The sequence below is a fragment of the Podarcis vaucheri genome, assembly GCF_965113315.1.
Source record: "Podarcis vaucheri genome assembly, chromosome: 5".
Taxonomy (NCBI): Eukaryota; Metazoa; Chordata; class Lepidosauria; order Squamata; family Lacertidae; genus Podarcis; species Podarcis vaucheri.
In genome coordinates, this window is record NC_138763.1 from 102,347,757 (window position 1) to 102,367,199 (window position 19,443).

General features: G+C 42.0%; 1 protein-coding gene across 1 annotated transcript in view; it reads right to left on the reverse strand.

Annotated features, from left to right (window-relative positions):
* Positions 1 to 18,488, reverse strand: part of SHISAL1 (shisa like 1) — a gene marked incomplete at its 3' end in the record, with an annotated part of 176,696 nt that extends 158,208 nt beyond the window's left edge. The window contains exon 1 of the mRNA XM_082223338.1: positions 17,876 to 18,488. The remainder of the gene's footprint in view (positions 1 to 17,875) is intronic.
* Between the last annotated feature and the right edge of the window lie 955 nt (positions 18,489 to 19,443).

A 19,443-nucleotide genomic window follows, 5' to 3' on the forward strand; every position in this document is an offset into this window, starting at 1 on the left:
ACCAGCTGCTGCTAAATCACCACAAAGGTGTGTGTGTGTGTGTGTGTGTGTGTGAGAGAGAGAGAGAGAGAGAGAGAGAGAGAGAGAGAGAATGAGAGAGTGAAGATGCATTAGCAGGCAGGAGACATAGGCTTGCCACATTGTGGGGGGGGGGGGGAAGAAGCTGGTTGAAGGAATCAAGGAGTAGGGAGGAGAAAAGATACAGTGGTGCCTCGCAAGACGAAATTAATTCGTTCCGCAAGTTTTTTCTTCTTGCGAGTTTTTCTTCTTGCGAAGCACGGTTTCCCATAGGAATGCATTGAAAATCAATCAATGCGTTCCTATGGAAACCGCCTTCAAACCAGGTCCGGGGACAGTCTGTCCCCCGACCTCTTCTGAAGGCTGGGGGGGGGGTACAAGGGCTTTTCTTCCCACCGCCAGCCTTCAGAAGGCTGTTCTGAAGGCTGGCGGTGGGAAGAAAAGCCCTTCTCCCCACCTCCCGCCCCGCAAGCTCCGGGGACAGGACTGCCAGCATTTTAAAAGCCTCCGCTGTCCCGGGGCGATTTTAAAATGCTGGCGGGCTTCGCTGCCGCCCGCCAGCATTTTAAGATCACCAGGGACAGCGGAGAAGTCTCCGCTGTCCCGGGAAGGCAGGCGGGGGGGGGAGCAAAGACTTTTGCCCCCCGCTGGCCTTCAGAAGAGGTCCAGGACCTCTTCTGAAGGCCGGCGGTGGGCGAAAGTCTTTGCTCCCGACCGCCAGCATTTTAAAAGAGGTCCCCGGAGATTTCCCTATGGGCTTTCTTCTTGCGAAGCAAGCCCATAGGGAAATTCGTCTTGCGGAACGACTCAAAAACGGAAAACTCTTTCGTCTTGCGAGTTTTTCATTTTGCGAGGCACCACTGTAGAAGTGGGGAGAAAAGTCATCTGCTAACTAGATTCAAACTCCAAAAGCAACAGTCTGCAGGAAGGTGAGTTGGTGGGCAGGTAAATAAAAGCAGTTAATGAGCCAAACAGATCTACAACCAGACTGCTTCCCAAACATGATGATGCGGCACTTACTGTGAGGTCAGGTTAGGGATCAGTGGCTTTCTGAGGGTGCCGCCATGCTGGGACCTGAAGCACTCTTTCCTTACCCAACAGCTTTAAGTGGCTCACCATAAGGGAGTCGGTAGGCAGACCATAAGATTCCCAGTTCAAATCTTGGCTACCCATGAATGCTGAAAGGGGGGGGGAGAGTTTACTTTAACCGCCTTATAAAAGAAATAGACACTGTTTCATGTAACAAGACATGCCAGTGGATTCATCCAATAAGTGGTTTCTCAGTCACGAAGAAGGTATTCTATGCCCCAACTTTCTAACCCAGAAGGGCGGGTCGACATGGAACATAACTGTTAAACCTTCCTTTGTGTCTGGCATCCATCAGCTCCTTAGAAATAGAGGAGAAATCTGGCACGATGCTCTCTGTTTTCTTTTCCAGTATATATTCCAGATTCAGATCACACTCATGCTGTGGGCCACATTTCACCTCAACTTGAGGATGTGTCTGTTGCTGCTGGGTGGAAATTCCTTTGGGGTGGGGCTTCTCTCTGACACAGGACAAACTTTAGGTTTTGCATTCAAGTATGTCGACCACTTGGAGCCTCAAGGTGAATCACACAGAAACTGAACAACAAACTTATAGCAGACTATGCTGCCTAATCCAAATAGTTTTAATCCTATGCACACAAGAAACCTAGGTTTTAACTACTTAACACAAATTCAGACACTTCAGCCTCCAGAAATATAACTGAAGCAAAAGTATTACATATAACAAAATCAGCCTATGAAAGAACGTTAAAGGTGCTTTATTGGCTTAGAGAGACTTTTGGTATCCTCACCAAACAAGTAGCTTGTGCAGCCCCAAATGCCAGAAAGGAACTGTGCAAAATCCGTCTCAGACAAATGAGATCTAACTAGTTAGACCCTGTGGGATCAGTATCTGTTGGTGCAGCCTGAGGATCTGGGCAAGACACTTGCAGCCGTGAGGTTGACTATGTGCCCACTCAGTCCCTGCCTCTTACGGCACGTAAAATCTAGTAGAAGGAGATTTGATGAAACTGCCTTACTTACCCTTTTGAATGCCGTTGCCACCTTTTTACAGCTACTTTGTTTTTTCACTAATTCGTGGATTCAGCACTATTTTCTTGAATAAGGTCTTTTCCCAGAGAAGAATGTAGGTATAATAATAATAATAGTAATAATAATAATGGTATTATTTATGCCATACCCATCTGGCACCCATCACACAGTATCACATAACTGATCAGATTTAACTATGTGACAATATCAGTAACCCAAAGCGAGGACGACATTTGATGCACTTACTTGAAATTGGTGAACATTTTTACAGCTCTTCAGGAAACCTGATGAAGCAGCAGGTGTTTTTTACAAGTGGCTAAGTATTATTTTTATGATTGTTGTTATCAAATCTGCTTTTTCCCCACTTTGCCTAAAGCCTGCTTAAATTCTGCTTTAGGCAAAATCTGGCAAAAACCAAACAAACTCATGTTCCTGTATTTGTTGTGTTTTTTAGTGTTTTATTGTGAACCACTTCAATATATGATACATTGTAGGAAATGTTCGATTACTTACAATTAAATGAACAAAAAGCAATTCTCAGAAGAAAAGCTGACTTTTATGTTTTCTTTTTTATACCCTATAACACACCAGAACCAAAATATTCACTTTTTGAAACCACTCTCCCAATTAAAAGGAGCTTCAGTCTATTAAAATTATACCTAGCAGATGAACCATACTTGATTAATTCACTGGTAAAAGCCTGCATATCTATTTTTAACTACCTCCAAGCCAGAAACATTTAACCTGTCTGGTTTATTTTGTCCCACAGAATTCAAGGTTGCTGGAGAGTTTGATGGAATGTTGGGATCTGGCTTTTAGTGTTGCCAGGATATTCAAGCTCATTTGACATTTATTTTACATGCATAAATTTACCAGATCTTCAGTTAGGTGAACAGGAAACCAAAAACACCCCTTCAATCCTTCACATTCCAGTCATATTAAGAAGCGACTATCCCAATGAAAGCTTTGAAGATGAAAATAAAAGCAGCCATCTCACAGTTGACCTAGTAAGTAGAGATCATTACAACAACAACAAAGGCCCTTAATTTGAAGCAGACAAAGTTGTCTTGAATAGGAAGGTGAATAGGACCGAAATAGCAAAAGGAGAAGAAAAATAAGTGGCCAATTAATTTCCGCCCTTTGCAGTCCTAGAGATTGAATGAATGAATGTGCCTTTATGTGGTTTTATGTGTTCACATATCAAATTGGATTATTTGTTTGCTTTGACAAATATCCAAATGAATCTTGCATCCTTAGAAAACTAAGACAGTCCTCCATTGACTCTGCCTAATTAGTGTCCTAATGTTGCCATTTAAAACTATGTGATTTGCATCGTGTTATTTTATCTGTGTTTGTGAAATGCCACATACTTAGAGAACAGCAAACTACAGAGACATAAAAAAGATTGCCATGAACTCCTAAAGAGAAAGTAGCTCTTTAGATAGCAGCAGTGGCATAGCGTGGGGGGGGTGCAGGGGGGTGCAGGCCGCACCGGGCGCAACACCTGGGAGTTAGGGGGCGCAAATCCACGGGTTAGGGGGCGCAAATTACTTGCCTTGCCCCGGGTGCTGACAACCCACGCTACGCCACTGGATAGCAGTAGGAACATACAGAAAAAACCTTATATAAATGTAGATTACTAAAGACACAGACCTGACTTTTTCACCTTCATATTAATATAATTCTTCAAATTGTAGTTAGTTACCTTTTAGAAAATAGGAATCAGGCATAATTGTCTTGTTACAAAAGTTGGATGCCTCCCCCTCTCTCTGCCCAGAAGTGGCAAGAGCCCGTGAGGTTCCAGGCACTTGCCTGAGGGCTGCGCTCCTTTGGAGAATTGAGACACAGGGGAAACTGTCATAGCTTTAAGAAATATGGCCCTCTGTCATTTCAAGAGAGGCTTGTATGCTGCAGCAGAGCAGCTTTGGATTCCAAGGCATCTCTCCCAGCCAGCCTCCCGCTAGCCTGCCCAACATGGACCCCAGCCCTTCCTCCTCCTCCTTCCCAGAACCACTTGCTACCAGACACCCTTTTCTGGTCACCTCAAACACCCAGTTACCCTGGCAACCTTCCAAATCTGCAGTCTCTGTTCACACCTCAGGGCAAGTGGGGAGGACAGTTCTCTTGCATGCCAATGACTCTCAATGGCCCTGTCTTGTTTCTCAATGGACCAAGCTTGGCCAAGTCATTTGCACAGGCTAGCCCAGGAATTCCTCTGCAGTTTGTATTTCTCCCTTCGCATCCCAAATCATCAAAATCATACCATTTGTTCATTTCTAGAGTTTAGGGGAGTCCCCCTCCATAAATCTATAACAGTATTTTCAATTTCTCCATGACTGGGAAGACTGGGATTGCATTCATGTCATGTGGTAATGTTTCAGTCACATTGTGGTTGGTTGCTTATTTGGGTTTTTTAAATTAGCTCTGCATTGACCAGAATAGAACAGTAACCTTACCCAACAAGCAGGTCTGGATCATATAGAACTCTTAGCACTGTTCTCAGCATAAGTGTCTGATGTGCACTTGGCTTAAGGCATTTTTAACATGTTCACTGTACATTTGAAACTGCATCATACCACTTTAAAAAGTCATGGCTTCCACAAGTTAATACTAGGAACCTTAGTTTGTTAAGGGTGTTGAGAGTTGTGTTGAGGATAGTTGATAGGAGATCCCTCTCCCCAGAGACCTGGGAATTGTGTAGATGGGGCCTTAAAATTCATGTGCATCTCCAACATATGTAATCATATATTGAAATGTTCCAGTTGTTTGTCTCTTTGTGATACTCCTCAATGATTAAGAAATTGAATCCAGAGTAGGGGTTTTAATAAGGGTCTACACTGAGATGTAGTTCTCAGTGATTCTCTCTGAGTTCTATGTGAGAAAATTAGATGCACCAAGAATCAAAACACTCCCAAGGTCACAGTCTATGCCACATAATGTGTGGAATGGCCTTTCAATTTAGTTCATCCTTGACAAAAGTGTGTTTCAGTGGATTAATGGCCAGCTCGAACTGGAAAAACCTGAGCATGATTCCTTGTTCAGCTTTGAACCTCATTTCCCCCCTCAACTTTGGGTTCTCCACAGCGTTTTGTGAAGATACAATGGGATGGCTCCATGTAGCCTGCCCCAGCTTTCTTGGATTAAGGGTAGGGTATACATTTGATAGATTATTTCAGCTAAATGCTGTGCCTGTATTATTTAACATGATACATTGGGGAAGAACTTAGACTAAGGGACTCTGGGTAAGACACTGACCACATGTGGATGAACACGTCTTTACTTAAAGGCGACTTCACTCCTCCTTTTCACATGAATGGGGAAACAGCTCAGCAGACTGCAGTTAAACATAGGTGCCTGTTATGTGTGAACCAGAAAACCATGGTTAATGGCTTCCAAATAAACCAAGATATTAAGCCATTGTTTGTTTATATGAGCAAACATTAATAAATGATTAATAAATGTATCCATAGCTTTTCAAATGCCCCAAGGCTGTGAGTACTGCTCTTGTCTCTGAGAGTGAGCCTCACCTTGGCAAGAAGCAAACTTGATTCTGTAGGAAGGTTTGCCTGCTGTAGAAACTGAAAAGCCAAAGATGACAACTGTTTCTTCCATGACAGAGAAGTTGCAGTATAGACCATGTCTTTGTATCGCACAGCCCTAAAGTTACTGGAATTTGTATTTGCATAGCACATCTCAGAGAGCCCAAGAGAATGCTAACAATGCTGGGGAGCTGGAAATACTGTATAAGAAATGCATAACATGTGATAATATACAATATAGTATAATGAAATATTCATGTATGCTAATCTGCTAAAGATTGGCAGCAACAGGGGCATTCACTCAGATATATTGACAGTGGTAAGATTTCTTCAGGAAAAGAAATCGCTTATCTCTAAAAAGTGGGCATAATGAAACTCTAGCACCAGCAGCTTAAAAAATTCCATTCTATTACTGATCCCAGACATTTCCACAGCCTCACCTGGATCGGCTGAAAAGGAAAAAATCCATCCCACAGAGTGATTTCCTCATGTGAAAATATAACATGTATAAAAAGGATCTGTGAGTAATACATATACTAGAAATGTGTTACTTCCAATCCAACATAAATTCAGTCAGTGGAGCTCAAGACTCTTAATCTCTGGGTCCCCAGTCCAAGCCCCACATCGGGCAAAAGATTCCTGCATTGCTGGGGGTTCAACTCTAAGACCCTTGTGGTGCCGTCCAACTCTGTCATTCGATGAGTCTATGATTCTAATACAATTTCAAAAGAGGACATTCAGATCCAATAGGGAGAGTATAGATGATGGAGGTCTTGAAAGGACACAGCCGTCTAGTACAATGTTGCATACATAACGTTCAGGGCCAGATTTAGGTGTGATGAGGCCCGAAGCTCCTGAAGGTAATGGGGCCCTTTATATGTCCAGCTGTCCTTTGTCAACAGCAAATTGTCGCTGTTTTTTGTGTTGAATATATGCTATATGGTAACTGATGGACCTAATAGGTATCTAAAGCCATTTGTCACTGTTGCTGTATGTAGGTTTTATTTTGTTTGTTTTTTATCTTATATTTTGGAAATGTACATCCAGGTTTTTTCTTTCCTTTAAAAAGCTATAGCTTGTTTAGCTTATATGTAAATCCAGCACTGATAATGTTACCGTGAGTGGCAAATATATGTAGAGATTTGCTAAATGAAAGTAGAATTCTAGCTCTAGCTTTTTCCTCTTTACTTTCTAGAATGTCACCTAAAAGCTCCCTAGGACTCCCGCTCGGGCTCATGGCTAAGCCAAAGCCCTTAAAACTCCTATTCAGGTCACCCATGGTGAATTATTCAACAACTCTACAAATAATTAAATACTTTTACCTCACATTCTCTTCTGGATTTGTGTTCATTTTGGGGGCAGCCACAGCTGCTCATCTGTACGATCTATAGTTTCATAGGAGAATTACAGACTTAGATACCCAATCTATTTTACGACAGGCAGACATTTACAAAGTGCCTTTTTTTGGGGTGCTGGTATAGAAATTTCATCTCACCATGTACAGAAACCTGACCTTCAAAGGCTCCTTACGACACTGTGAATCATCCTCAGTGAATTTTGAAGCAGTGAAAGAATGGAGGAAGTGGGAATGGGAAATGTCCTTGTCAAAAGGTTCCTGAAAATTAATTCCATTTTAATGTTAATGTGTTCTGATAGGGCCATATTTATTGAAAAGTAAAGGTCATTTTTAAAAAATCATTGCATTTTTAATTAAAAGCCAGAAATATGCAGCTGTCAAGAAGTGCATCAGATAATAAACCAGCAAAAAGAGACAGAATAATGTTAGCTCAGTGATGGAAAGTCATTTGAAATTTGTATTGAAAATATATATATTCTCAAATAATAATAGAGAATCCAGGTTTAAAAGATTCCGCTCTTCATTATCAAAGTATTACAATACTAATAAATACTTAATAATTGCAGTAAATGAAAATCATTAACTTAAGGAATTTATAGGCCATATTTAACTAAAAAGTTGTACTGGTGGGGTGGGAGTCTGTGCAATGAATCCCACCAGCAGACTAAAGCTGCTCCCTCTTCCACTCTTGGGGGGGTGGGGGGGTGTTCCCAGAACTGCACACTTCGCCCTGATTTGAATTCCACCCATTGTCTTTTATACCAATACTTCCAAAATGATTTCTATCTTCTTTTGAAAATATTGATCTTTGCTGTTGATTCCTTGCCCAAATATTGCTTGCTAATTTATGTTTAGTGGCTAAATCCCAAAGTGTTGCCAGCCAGTCTTTGAGTACTGGAAAAAGATTTTGTTTGCTTCCAATATTTAGATTTAATATTCTAAACAATCACATAAAGTATAATGTTTTCTTTTTTTCTAGCAGCTTTCAGTAAAGCGAAGTAATATATTTTAGAATCAATGAGCAAATTAATTCTCTGTATTTCAGGAATCATTTCTATATTCATTTAGCAAAACGGGTTCAGGGTTACACTAAGAGCCTATAGTCCACCCTCAATAGAATATGAGCCATGTCAAGGTTTTATAGTGGAATGGGGAACCAGTTACCTGCCAAATTTTATTTGACTACAACACCCATCATCCTTGACCATTGCTAAATTGCTGGGAGTGATAAGAAGCAGACAACATCTGGAGGGCTACAGGCTAACCACCCCTATGCAACTTGCATCTGATTCTAGGTCAGTAAAACTCAGCACAACAGAGATCTAGGAAACAGGAATTACTGAATGAGTGCATTGCTCACTGAATTGGTGTTTTCTTAGGCAGTGAACCGAAAGTTTATACCGTATTTTTCGCCCCATAAGACGCACTTTTTCCCCTCCAAAAATGAAGGGGAAATCGGGGTGCGTCTTATGGGGCGAATGCCTGCAAGCCTCGCGCGCCCGGCAGGAGGTCCCACCGGGTGCGCGAGGCTTGGGGCGGCAGCCTGTCGCCCGAAGCACGGGGAGCCCTCGGGAGGGCTCCCCCTGCTTCAGGCGAGTGTCTGCAAGCCTCACGCACCCGGCAGGAGGTCCCACCGGGTGCGCGAGGCTTGGGGCGGCAGCGGACTGCTTGCGCGCACCTAGAAGCTTGGGGCCGGCTGAGCTCATTAGAGCAAATCTAATGTCCTTTAATTATACAGCTCAGGTGTCATGTCGCTAGGTAGGAAATAGAAAAGGAAGAGAGAGAGAATAGCCTGTCTGCAAAAGAGCCCACCCACCTCCACCTGCTCCTTTGTAGTGATGGTCAGCATAACTACAACATACAAGAGGAGCAAAATGCTTCTTTTTTCCTAGTGCCCGCAAATTGCTTTATGCACAGCGCAAGAAGCTAGTGGCATTTGTTTGCTCCCTTTGTTTTTGTTTTCATTCCCCCCATGAGTTTTTATATTCATATGTTTTAACAACACATTAGGGGAAGATGGTAGTCCTTTCTTCTTTGGTGAGTTGAAGGTGGTTTGATAAAGGTGTTGTGTGTACCTATGGTGTGTACACTCGTCCTGCTTCCTCCCTAAGCTTTTCTAAGCATTACATTGTTTAAACTACATTTCTAATATTTATTTAGTATACCTAAGAAAGTAATATATCATGAACTTATCACAGAGGTAGAACTGGATACAGCCCTCAGTCAAGAATATTCTGATACAGACACTTAAAATTTTGGGAGGGTGCCCCAGCACCCATTCACACCTGAACATACCTTCTGTCTGTCAAACATTGTATTTAGTTGTCAAGGTCCACACAAAGGGGGGCATAAATCTGCATATGCCACAAAGCCATTAATACACACCTGTGCCCCCTTTGGCAGGTGGGGCAGAGGGCTCAAAGCATTGGGCCCAGGAAATTGTGCTGGCACCCCTGGAACTAGGTACAATCTACAGCAGGCTTCCTTAACTTTGGTCCTTCAGATGTTTTTGGCTTACAACTCCCATGATCCCTAGCTAGCAGGACCAGTGGTCAGGGATGATGGGAATTGTGTCTCGAAACATCTGGAGGGCTGAGGTTGAGGAAGCCTGATCTATAGTAACAACACTGAGTACAAGAAGTCAAACCCCAAAGCTTCTTCATGACAAATCCGCTCTCTTAGTATGAGTTAATACAGAGGTGGGAAAAGGGGGGAAGCAGCCGAATGACTCTCATGCTAAATTAACAAACTGCCAGAGGCAATTGCCTTGTGTGATGTCTGCAGCTTCAGTTTATAACCCAGCCAGGAGCACACTAAGTGACAGTGACACACTTATTTCAGATTGAGGATGAGGCCAACAGTCAGGGCAAGGTGAGGCAACTACCTCAGGCGGCAGGGTCCATTGGGGCAGCAGATCCTAAGGTCAGTCTTTCTTCCCGCCTCGTTCCTGATGTAGATCTTCCCTGACCCCTTCTTCCCTGGCATGGAGGAAGGTGCCATTCCAAGTAGGTCTGACCAAGAGTCACTTGGACTCCTCAGGTGGACAAGAGGGAGATGACAATGTCCTTCACCCAACTCCTCTGTTGCCACGACTGTTGTGGGAGCCCGCAGCAATGAATGTGGTTTTATATAGCCTTTTGATTCCAGGGGGCTCAGAGCTGCTAAAGAGTATATATACTTCATATATACTAGGGTTGCCATATGTCTGGATTTCCCCGGACATGCCTGGGATTTCAAGGGTGAAATCACCATCCGGGCAGATTTTTACTCTGTCTTGCTCTTGCCCTGAATCCTGTTTGCTTGACTGTTTCCTATTTGTTTGCTCTTAGTTTTTCCTCTCGTCTGGTATGCTGCCTATGTTCTTCTGTCTGTAAGGCTTTGGGATGGGAGCTATGTTGACAACTTCATGGGGGCTAGCCAATGGAGCCTTTTTTAAAGAAAAAAAACCCAGTGAAAGTTTTGTCCAAATGGAGATAAAAAAATTCCACTTTTTGAGCCACAAAGCAGGCAAAGAAAGAATTTCACTTAGTGAAACAGAGCCTTCTATATTTCATTGTCCTGAAGAACAAGAAAAACATCTGAAAGTCATCATAGATGTATAATTTGAAAAGGGCCCCTGCTTCTAGCAACCACACCAGACCAAATTCAGGAAAACCAATTATTGAATGTGAAAATTAAATCAGCACCATTGTCTAGCTATTCATTCTTTACAAGCAAAAAAAGTTGTGGCTTCCCTCCCTGCAGAAGCCAGCTGCCATTATATGACTGCATGGTCATTAAGTGCTAATTAATTTCTCTTCTACTAGCAAAACCAACCAAGCATCTTTTGAAGATTATTTTAAAGGAACGTAGTGAGGGATGTGTGCAAGTTTCAGTTTGAAAAGGTTTCAGATGAATAGTTTCAAATGAAGGTTATGTATAGGACGTCCCACAAGAAGTTGGAAAATTCATTTAAAAAAAAAAATATTTTTATTACATTTTTCAGGTACAAAGTCAGAGATATACACAGAATATAAGAAATATAAAAAAGAAATAAAAGAAAAAAAGAAAGAAGAAAGAAGGAATCCAACTTTCCAAAACATTTTTACATAGCCAACTGGACTTCCCCGCATCTCCCTCACCCTGCGTTCTTTACAATAAAGATATCAGCAAATTATTACCTTGTTTCATGCCTTACTTTGTACCTTTCAAATATTGTATTTCTGGATTTAAAGTACTTTTTATCAATTACTTATACCTTAAATTAAACATAATATTACTTTAAATTTCAACATTTTCTTACTTATAACTTAGTTTCCTGTTCACCAAATCTAGTTGCTGAAGCTAAAGTTTTCAAATCGTGCAAATTCTTAACATTCATACAACTTATAGTGTTTTTGTAAATAGTCCTTGAATTTTTTCCAGTCTTCTTCCATTGTTTCTTCTCCCAAATCTCGGATTCTGCCAGTCATTTCAGCCAGTTCCATGTAATCCATCAATTGCGTCTGCCACTCTTCCAGTGTGGGCAAATCTTGTGTCTTCCAGTATTTTGCGATGAGTATTCTTGCTGCTGTAGTTGCATACATAAAAAAAGTTCTATCCTTCTTTAACACTTTCTGGCCAACAATGCCCAAGAGGAAGGCCTCTGGTTTCTTGGGAAAGGTATACTTAAATACCTTTTTTAACTCATTGTAGATCATTTCCCAGAAGGCCTTCACTCTTGGACAAGTCCACCAGAGGTGAAAGAATGTCCCTTCAGCCTCCTTACATTTCCAACATTTGTTATCAGACAGGTGATATATTTTTGCAAGCTTGACTGGGGTCATGTACCACCTATATATCATTTTCATAATATTTTCCTTCAGGGCATTACATGCCGTGAATTTCATTCCGGTGGTCCATAACCTTTCCCAGTCCTCAAACATGATGTTATACCCAATATCCTGAGCCCATTTTATCATGGCTGATTTAACTGTCTCATCCTGAGTGTTCCATTTAAGCAGCAAGTTGTACATTCTCGAAAGTACTTTAGTCTTTGGCTCAAGCAGTTCTGCCTCTAGTTTCGATTTCTCCACCTGGAATCCTATTTTTTTATCCAGTTTGAAAACCTCTTGAATTTACGCATAATGTAACCAATCTCGCACCTTATTCTTTAATTTCTCCAAGCTCTGCAACCTCCAATTGTCTCCAATCTTTTCTATTATTTCCCAATATTTCGGCCAGCCGGCCTCGATATTGAGTCTTTTTCGGGCCTTAGCCTCCATTGGTGATAACCATCTCGGGGTCAACAAGTTGGAAAATTCAAAGTCATGTGAACAGTTGAAATGCAACCTGCTGTGTACAGGTTAAGTACTTAATTCGTTCTGGAGGTCCGTTCTTAACCTGAAACTGTTCTTAACCTGAAGCACCACTTTAGTTAATGGGGCCTCCCGCTGCCACCGCGCCACCGCTCCTCGATTTCTGTTCTCATCCTGAAGCAAAGTTCTTAACCCAAGGTACTATTTCTGGGTTAGTGGAGTCTGTAACCTGAAGCGTCTGTAACCTGAAGCGTATGTAACCCGAGGTACCACTGTACTTCACAAAGCGGTTGTCACATTCCGGCCCCTCATGATCAACCACATGACACGGGATGCACACACTAGTTGAATGACAATGCCCATCAACATTGGAGAGGCCTGGACCCCTCAAATATTTTATTGACCTCAGCCCCTAGGAGTTGGCTCCTATGTCTCAAGAGCTGTCATATGGAAGAGGGAACAAGTGTATTTTTTCCTGTTCCAGACGGGTAGGACATCAACCAATGGATTCAAACTTAAAAGACAGTAGATTCCAACTAAACATCAGGAAGATGTTTCTTTCTGACAGTAAGAGCTGCTTGACAGTGGACCGGACTCCTCTGGAAGGCTGTAGACTGCCCTTCCCTGGAGGTTTCTAAGCAGAGGCTGGGTGGCCATCTGTCATGGATGCTTTAGCTAAAATTCCTGCATTGCAGGGAGTTGGACTAGATGACCCTTGGGGGTCCCTTCCAACTCTATGATTCTGTGAGTACATTCATTCATTCATTCTTACTTTGCATGCCTGCAGACTGTTTCTTGACATTGAAGATAGATGCCAAGGCTGGACCCTGCTGCAGAAGACTGAATATGTGATGTGACATGTAAGCACAAGTGACTCACAATTCTTGTCCCATGATTCTAAATGTAAAAATAAAATAAAATCTGGAGATGTGCCTGTTCCCCTGGGGGTGATATGCATTGTTCTCATACATCCCAAGGTGTGGGAGAGAGTGTAGATCTTTCTGGGGAAAATATTTAAGTCTCAACGCTTCATATAAAATGTGGGAGAGTGATCACAGGACATACGAGTGATGCATACTTCCACTTTGCATCAGTTCCAAGCTCTCAGCAAACAAGTAACATGGCTGGTTTGGGCCATTTGCTATTATTCCGCCACCCCAAGTTCATGTCATGCCACTGGAAGACTCCCTGGCAGTCATTTGGAACTGCTTGATTTCATAATTGGCCCGACAGTGGCTCATCTTCAGTGATGGTCACCTTTGCTCTTCCATCTGTCTAGCTAGCTGTCTAGCTAACCATCTATATAAAAAGAAGTAATTCGATATGTTTGCCATTCCATCCTTGGCAATGGCTGCCGCTTGCCAGTTGTCATCAGAGAATGTAACGAAGCTTAATGATGCAAGGAACTTGTGCCATCAATTTAGAATGCATATCAGGTTTACTTGCAAATATAAAACATCAACAACAAAACAGTTTCACCACCAGACTTTAAAGAGCGGCTCCATTAGCATAAACATTCCTGATTGATTCATCTCAAAATCAGTGTCTGAAGAATCAGTTTATAACCAAAGGAAATTGGATGGAGTGGTTCAATGAGCCCTAGAAGTTAGAGCTAAGTTACCTCATTTCACGTCATAAATACTGCAAGAAGATCAAACGTATCCATTCTTAAGGAAATCAGCCCTGAGTTCTCACTGGAAGGACAGATCGTGAAGCTGAGGCTCCAATACTTTGGCCACCTCATGAGAAGAGAAGACTCCCTGGAAAAGACCCTGATGCTGGGAAAGATGGAGGGCACAAGGAGAAGGGGACGACAGAGGACGAGATGGTTGGACAGTGTTCTCGAAGCTACGAACATGAGTTTGACCAAACTGCAGGAGGCAGTGGAAGACAGGAGTGCCTGGCATGCTCTGGTCCATGGGGTCACAAAGAGTCGGACACGACTAAACAACTAAACAACAACAAGTGCTTGTGAACACTTTCTATTGTTTCTATACTCTTCTTCCTCTTTTCCTTCTCTGGCCTTCACCTTATTTACCATGCTAGTATTTAAATCTTACTGAATGTCTCGACCTGCATCCTTCTGTATAACTGTAGCAGTGTTAGGTCTAACCCTATGATATCACGGTCACCAATGAACAAAGCCAAATAGGGTTTGCCATTGCTAACAGGATTAACTGGCAAGGAGAGCAACTGAGCCTGGCCGCAGTGAGGACAAAGAATAAGAGTGAGGACAAACAACAAGAATACGCAGCACAATGGATATATTTGGAGTGGGGGGAGGCTGCTTTTGAAAAAAATATTACAATTAATTCATGCAGCCATCCCATAATCCATCGATAGAAGGCCCATTGCAAGAGGGGAGAGGGGGGAATACATATTCAGTATTCATATTTCAAGAGCAGAAATAATCCTAGATTCTGTAAGTGCTTTAGTCATCTGATCTCCCCTTTCACAGGGAATTTGGGATCAAAACTAATCCTCTTGCTTAAAAAAAAATTCCCCTTAAAGGTTAGATTAAGAATCCATTTAGGGAGTAATTAATGCTGAGGGCATTAGAGAAATGAAGGGTCTTTTTAAGTGTATCAGCCTAAGACCATTCCTATTAGAATATGGTGATCCATAGCTCATGCAGGTTCCCTTTTCAAAACTGGAAAAGGAAATGCTATGTATGCTGCAGCTTCAAGAACCTCTCCCAAAAGATATGATGAATTGGCGAGCAGGATTTGAACTATGAGCAACAGAAATAATTAGAGATTATTGTATTATGGTTGTGATATAAAAGAGTGAAGATAGACTGCAGCAATGAGGTAGAATTAAAAACCCCACAGAAAATGGCCAGGCCACCTCAGATATTTTATTGGGTGGGTGAAGACCCCTCAGCCCTCAGGAGTTGGCTCCTGTGATGGCTGTCTTCTCTGAAAGGTGGGTCTATCAATTGCTATTAGCCAAATGCTACTCCTATGTACAGAGATTGTATACCTCTGATGATGAAGATAGTGGAAAATAAATAAATTTGTCTCTTGGAGGCAACGGATGATCATGTTTTGAAGCAGAATGCTGAACGGGGTAGATCTAGGATTGAAAATGAAATTGAAAATGCATTGAGATGGTCCCACCTTCATTTGTTCATTTCTCAGTAATACTTCCCACTGCCGCAGTTACCCCCAGTGCCAACTCCCAATTTCCATGTGACATTACATTTGAACTTAAATGCACCATATAAATTGAGCTACACAACCTAGGGCCCACCAAAATGAACACATCCCACCATCTGCCTGTCAGGTCAACTGCCCCACAAAGCGTGTTTTGCAGCCCCAGGTAGACAGCAATAACAGGAAGTTTATTGAGCCATTTGAGAGCCACAGTTATTCTAACTTGACAACTGGGGGCCTGAGGCTGATAGATAAGGGCTTGTCCAAGTCAACACAATGAGTCCATGAGCAGAAGAACCTATGAATACATCTCCCAGGTATAAGTCTATCCATTAATTCCACTAAGTCATCAGTCCCATATGCAGCCGCTATTTCAAACAATATGTTCAGTTCAATAGAAGAACTTGCTGTAAGAAAATCAACAGCAGTTACTACTATGTAAACACAGCCTTAGCCATGTGTATTTATACGTGCATGTTACACCAAAGAGGGAGAGCATGATTAAAGAAAATGGTCAGATCCTGAGCTAGCCTTTCATGGAAACCTTATGTGGAAGAAAGAAAGCGGGGCAGAATATCTTGATTTATTAATGGAAAACTTTACAAGAAAAAGAAAAGGACAAAACATCTGGCAGTGTTGATTTAGAGCCAAATTAGATGTGATGTTAAAAGGTGTCTTTGCATCTAAAATGTAGATTTTTCCTAAAATACATACTGCATCAGGTGACAATTAACAGGATCAAAGCAGGCATTAAGAAGAATGCAACCCTTTACTCTCCTGCAGATTGAAGCTAGTATTTGCATTTAGACGAAATCCCCTTTGGTGCTAATGAGGAATTTCCCCTAAAAGCTCATACAAACTTCAGAAGAGGTATTTTCTTCAACAGCATTGGAGGGAAGAAAAGTTATAGTCCCTCCCCTCCCCGTCTTCTTGGATCTCATTCCTTGTTACCCCTCCCAGCTGATGCAATTTTGTTCTTACCCCCCCCCCATCGCCCAATGCAAACATGCATGCCTAGTTTGACCTTTTTATAAAATTTAAAGGTGTACTTTGGAACAAAGACCTGGAGGAGTTTTTTTTTTTTAAAGTAGAGGCCTGCTTTCTTCAATGATATTCCAGTTCCTTTCCTTGATCTGCTAGTTTTCTTTTTTTTTTTAAAAAAAGGCGTGTGTGTCTAATATGTATGTATTCTCCTGTATATCTCTCCCCCCCCCACACACATATAGCCATATATATATATCCCTAGCCTCTTCACTGACTTAGAGCAGGCTTCCTCAACCTCAGCCCTCCAGATGTTTTGAGACTGCAATTCCCATCATCCCTGACCACTGGTCCTTCTAGCTAGGGATCATGGGCGTTGTAGGCCAAAAACATCTGGAGGGCCGAGGTTGAGGAAGCCTGACTTAGAGGTATGGAGAGATGTGGAAGCTATATAAAATTGGGCAGTAAAAAGTAAACCTGCTCTTAGCTTGTTCCCAGTATTCTGGTCAATGAACATAAACACACTGGAATGTTGCAATTTTGTTAACATTATTTAACACACCGAAGAGCTCTGAATGCTTAACAATCCACTTTCATTTGGATGTTTGCCATTTCAAATTGATTTATGATGTCCCGCTCTGCCACAGACTTAAGCCTCATTATCAGTCACCCCCCCCCCTCCGGGTAGCAATCAATATAAATGAATACATGCATGCATACATGTAATGCCACAACTTTTTTGGCCCAGACCTGTTTCAGAAACAGATTAAGCATCATTTGTCATTTAGAGTTTTGGAAAAGTACAAATTCCTGACTGGAAACTCCAGGATTTCTTCCTCGTTCATCTATAATTATTGTGCTTTGTTAATTCTGCACCAGTTGCGCACTATCTCTAGCACTGAAGGAAGCATTGCCTCTGGATTTAAGTCAGGGGTCAGCAAACTTTTTCAGCAGGGGGCCGGTCCACTGTCCCTCAGACCTTGTGGTGGGCCGGATTATATTTTTTTGGTGGGGGGAAATGAACCAATTCCTATGCCCCACAAATAACCCAGAGATGCAATTTAAATAAAAGCACACATTCTACTCAGGTAAAAACACACTGATTCCCAGACCATCCGTGGGCCGGATTGAGAAGGCAATTGGGCCCCCAGGCCTTCGTTTGCCTACACATGATTTCAGTGGAACATCTCTTTTGAATTACAGATAGGTAGCCGTGTTGGTCTGCCATAGTCAAAATAAAAAAATTCCTTCCAGTAGCACCTTAGAGACCAACTAAGTTAGTTCTTGGTATGAGCTTTCGTGTGCATGCATGTTCATCTGAAGAAGTGTGCATGCACACGAAAGCTCATACCAAGAACTAACTTAGTTGGTCTCTAAGGTGCTACTGGAAGGAATTTTTTTATCTCTTTTGAAGAAAATCAGAAAAAAATAATGTTTTTGGGAGGCAGGAATGAGCATAAAATACAATACCTGTTAGATGGGTGGTTGTTGCCGCTAATGGGTCTGAGGCTACAGGTAATGTCACCCCAGGTGCTTGCCTGCTCCTGATCTTCTTCATGTAGGCTGATATGCATGCTCAGAAACTGCAGCTCTGGTTCGTTTCAGGTCCACTGAATGCCAGTTCTTTCATAGCCAGCTCTAGATGAAATATTCTGTAGTTATTTTTCACCTCATCAACCAGACAGTGGAAGGTCGAAAATTATCGAAAGCCACAAAACCTTTTGAGGCAGCTGGGATCCCACCTCTAGATTCAAAAGCAAGTGGGGATTTAGCAGCGCAGGTTTTACCTCATAGCACAGAGCAGTTGTGACAACCTGCTCTCCGTATACCAGTCCGCATCTTTTTCTAGTCTACAAGGTCTCTGGCTGCTCCTTTTCTTAGGTTGCTTGAAAGGTTTATATTTAGCACATGGTCTTTTTGAACTCGACAGATACTTAAAGAGCCTTTTTCAAAGAATCAAAATTGTTGAATATCAATTCCCCTTCCTTGCGCAGAGCTGAACTGAGCTCTGTTGTGAATTATTTCTGTCCAATGAGTGCTGAAAGCATTTGGGAATATTTTATTTGTCATGCTCTTCTCCCCCCTCCAGCCTTTCCTCATGAAAAGCACCAGCAAGATGGATGCTAATCCCACACACTCCTTGTCTTCTGTGTTTTCACATTCAAGGCTAGTAACCCATTTTTGTCAAGTCCTAATAAAGGACTCCTCCAGAGTATATAGCGAGTCTTTATTTCCCTTTGCAGTATGGACGGCAGCCAGTTGTTTGGTTTCTTTTATTCTTTGTGGCATTGTCTTTATTTAAATAGAAACTGGGTCGAAGAAGGCATTCAGTTCTGGGATATCTTTATGTCACGTTGTGCTGTGCAACAGGCAATGTTGAAAACAGAGGTTTCCTCAGAGGCTTCAGAATTTCCCCAGAGATTTCAAAAGCAGTGGCATCTGATTTTTTGAGGGAGGACATGGGACTCAGCTGCAAATAAAATGTTTTAAGTATGTTTAAGTATGTTGTAAAGTGCACTATACAAATGTGACACTAGATGGTGACAGTGAGCTATGGGAAATTCAATATTTTTTCCCCAAAACATTTTTTATATGTGTGTAGATTCCACCGTGGTTACCTACCATGTTAGCAGATACAGCAAGACATGCTGGTCTTCCTTTGCTGCCATTTCTCCTGCTTATTATATCTCTTCCTGCAAATGCATTCCAGATTGTTTTGGCTGGAATAAGAAAGGCATCCATAGCACCACCAGCCACCCCAGCACATTCTTGCAATCCTATTAGTTCTGTTGTGGCCCTTGATCTTCAGCAGTTCTTTCAGCGAAGGAGACGAACAAGCAATGGATTCTGTACGCTTGGAACTTGATATCAAAAAATTGGAGAAGTTACAGAATTAGGCAACATACTAGTAAAACCCGAGCAACACCGAGCATAATGTAGAAACGAGGGAAGTCAAAGACTTCTGAAAAGATTGCTGAAATTTCTCTACCATACTAATTTTTGTCTGAGGAAAAAAAACCATATTCATTTTGCATTTG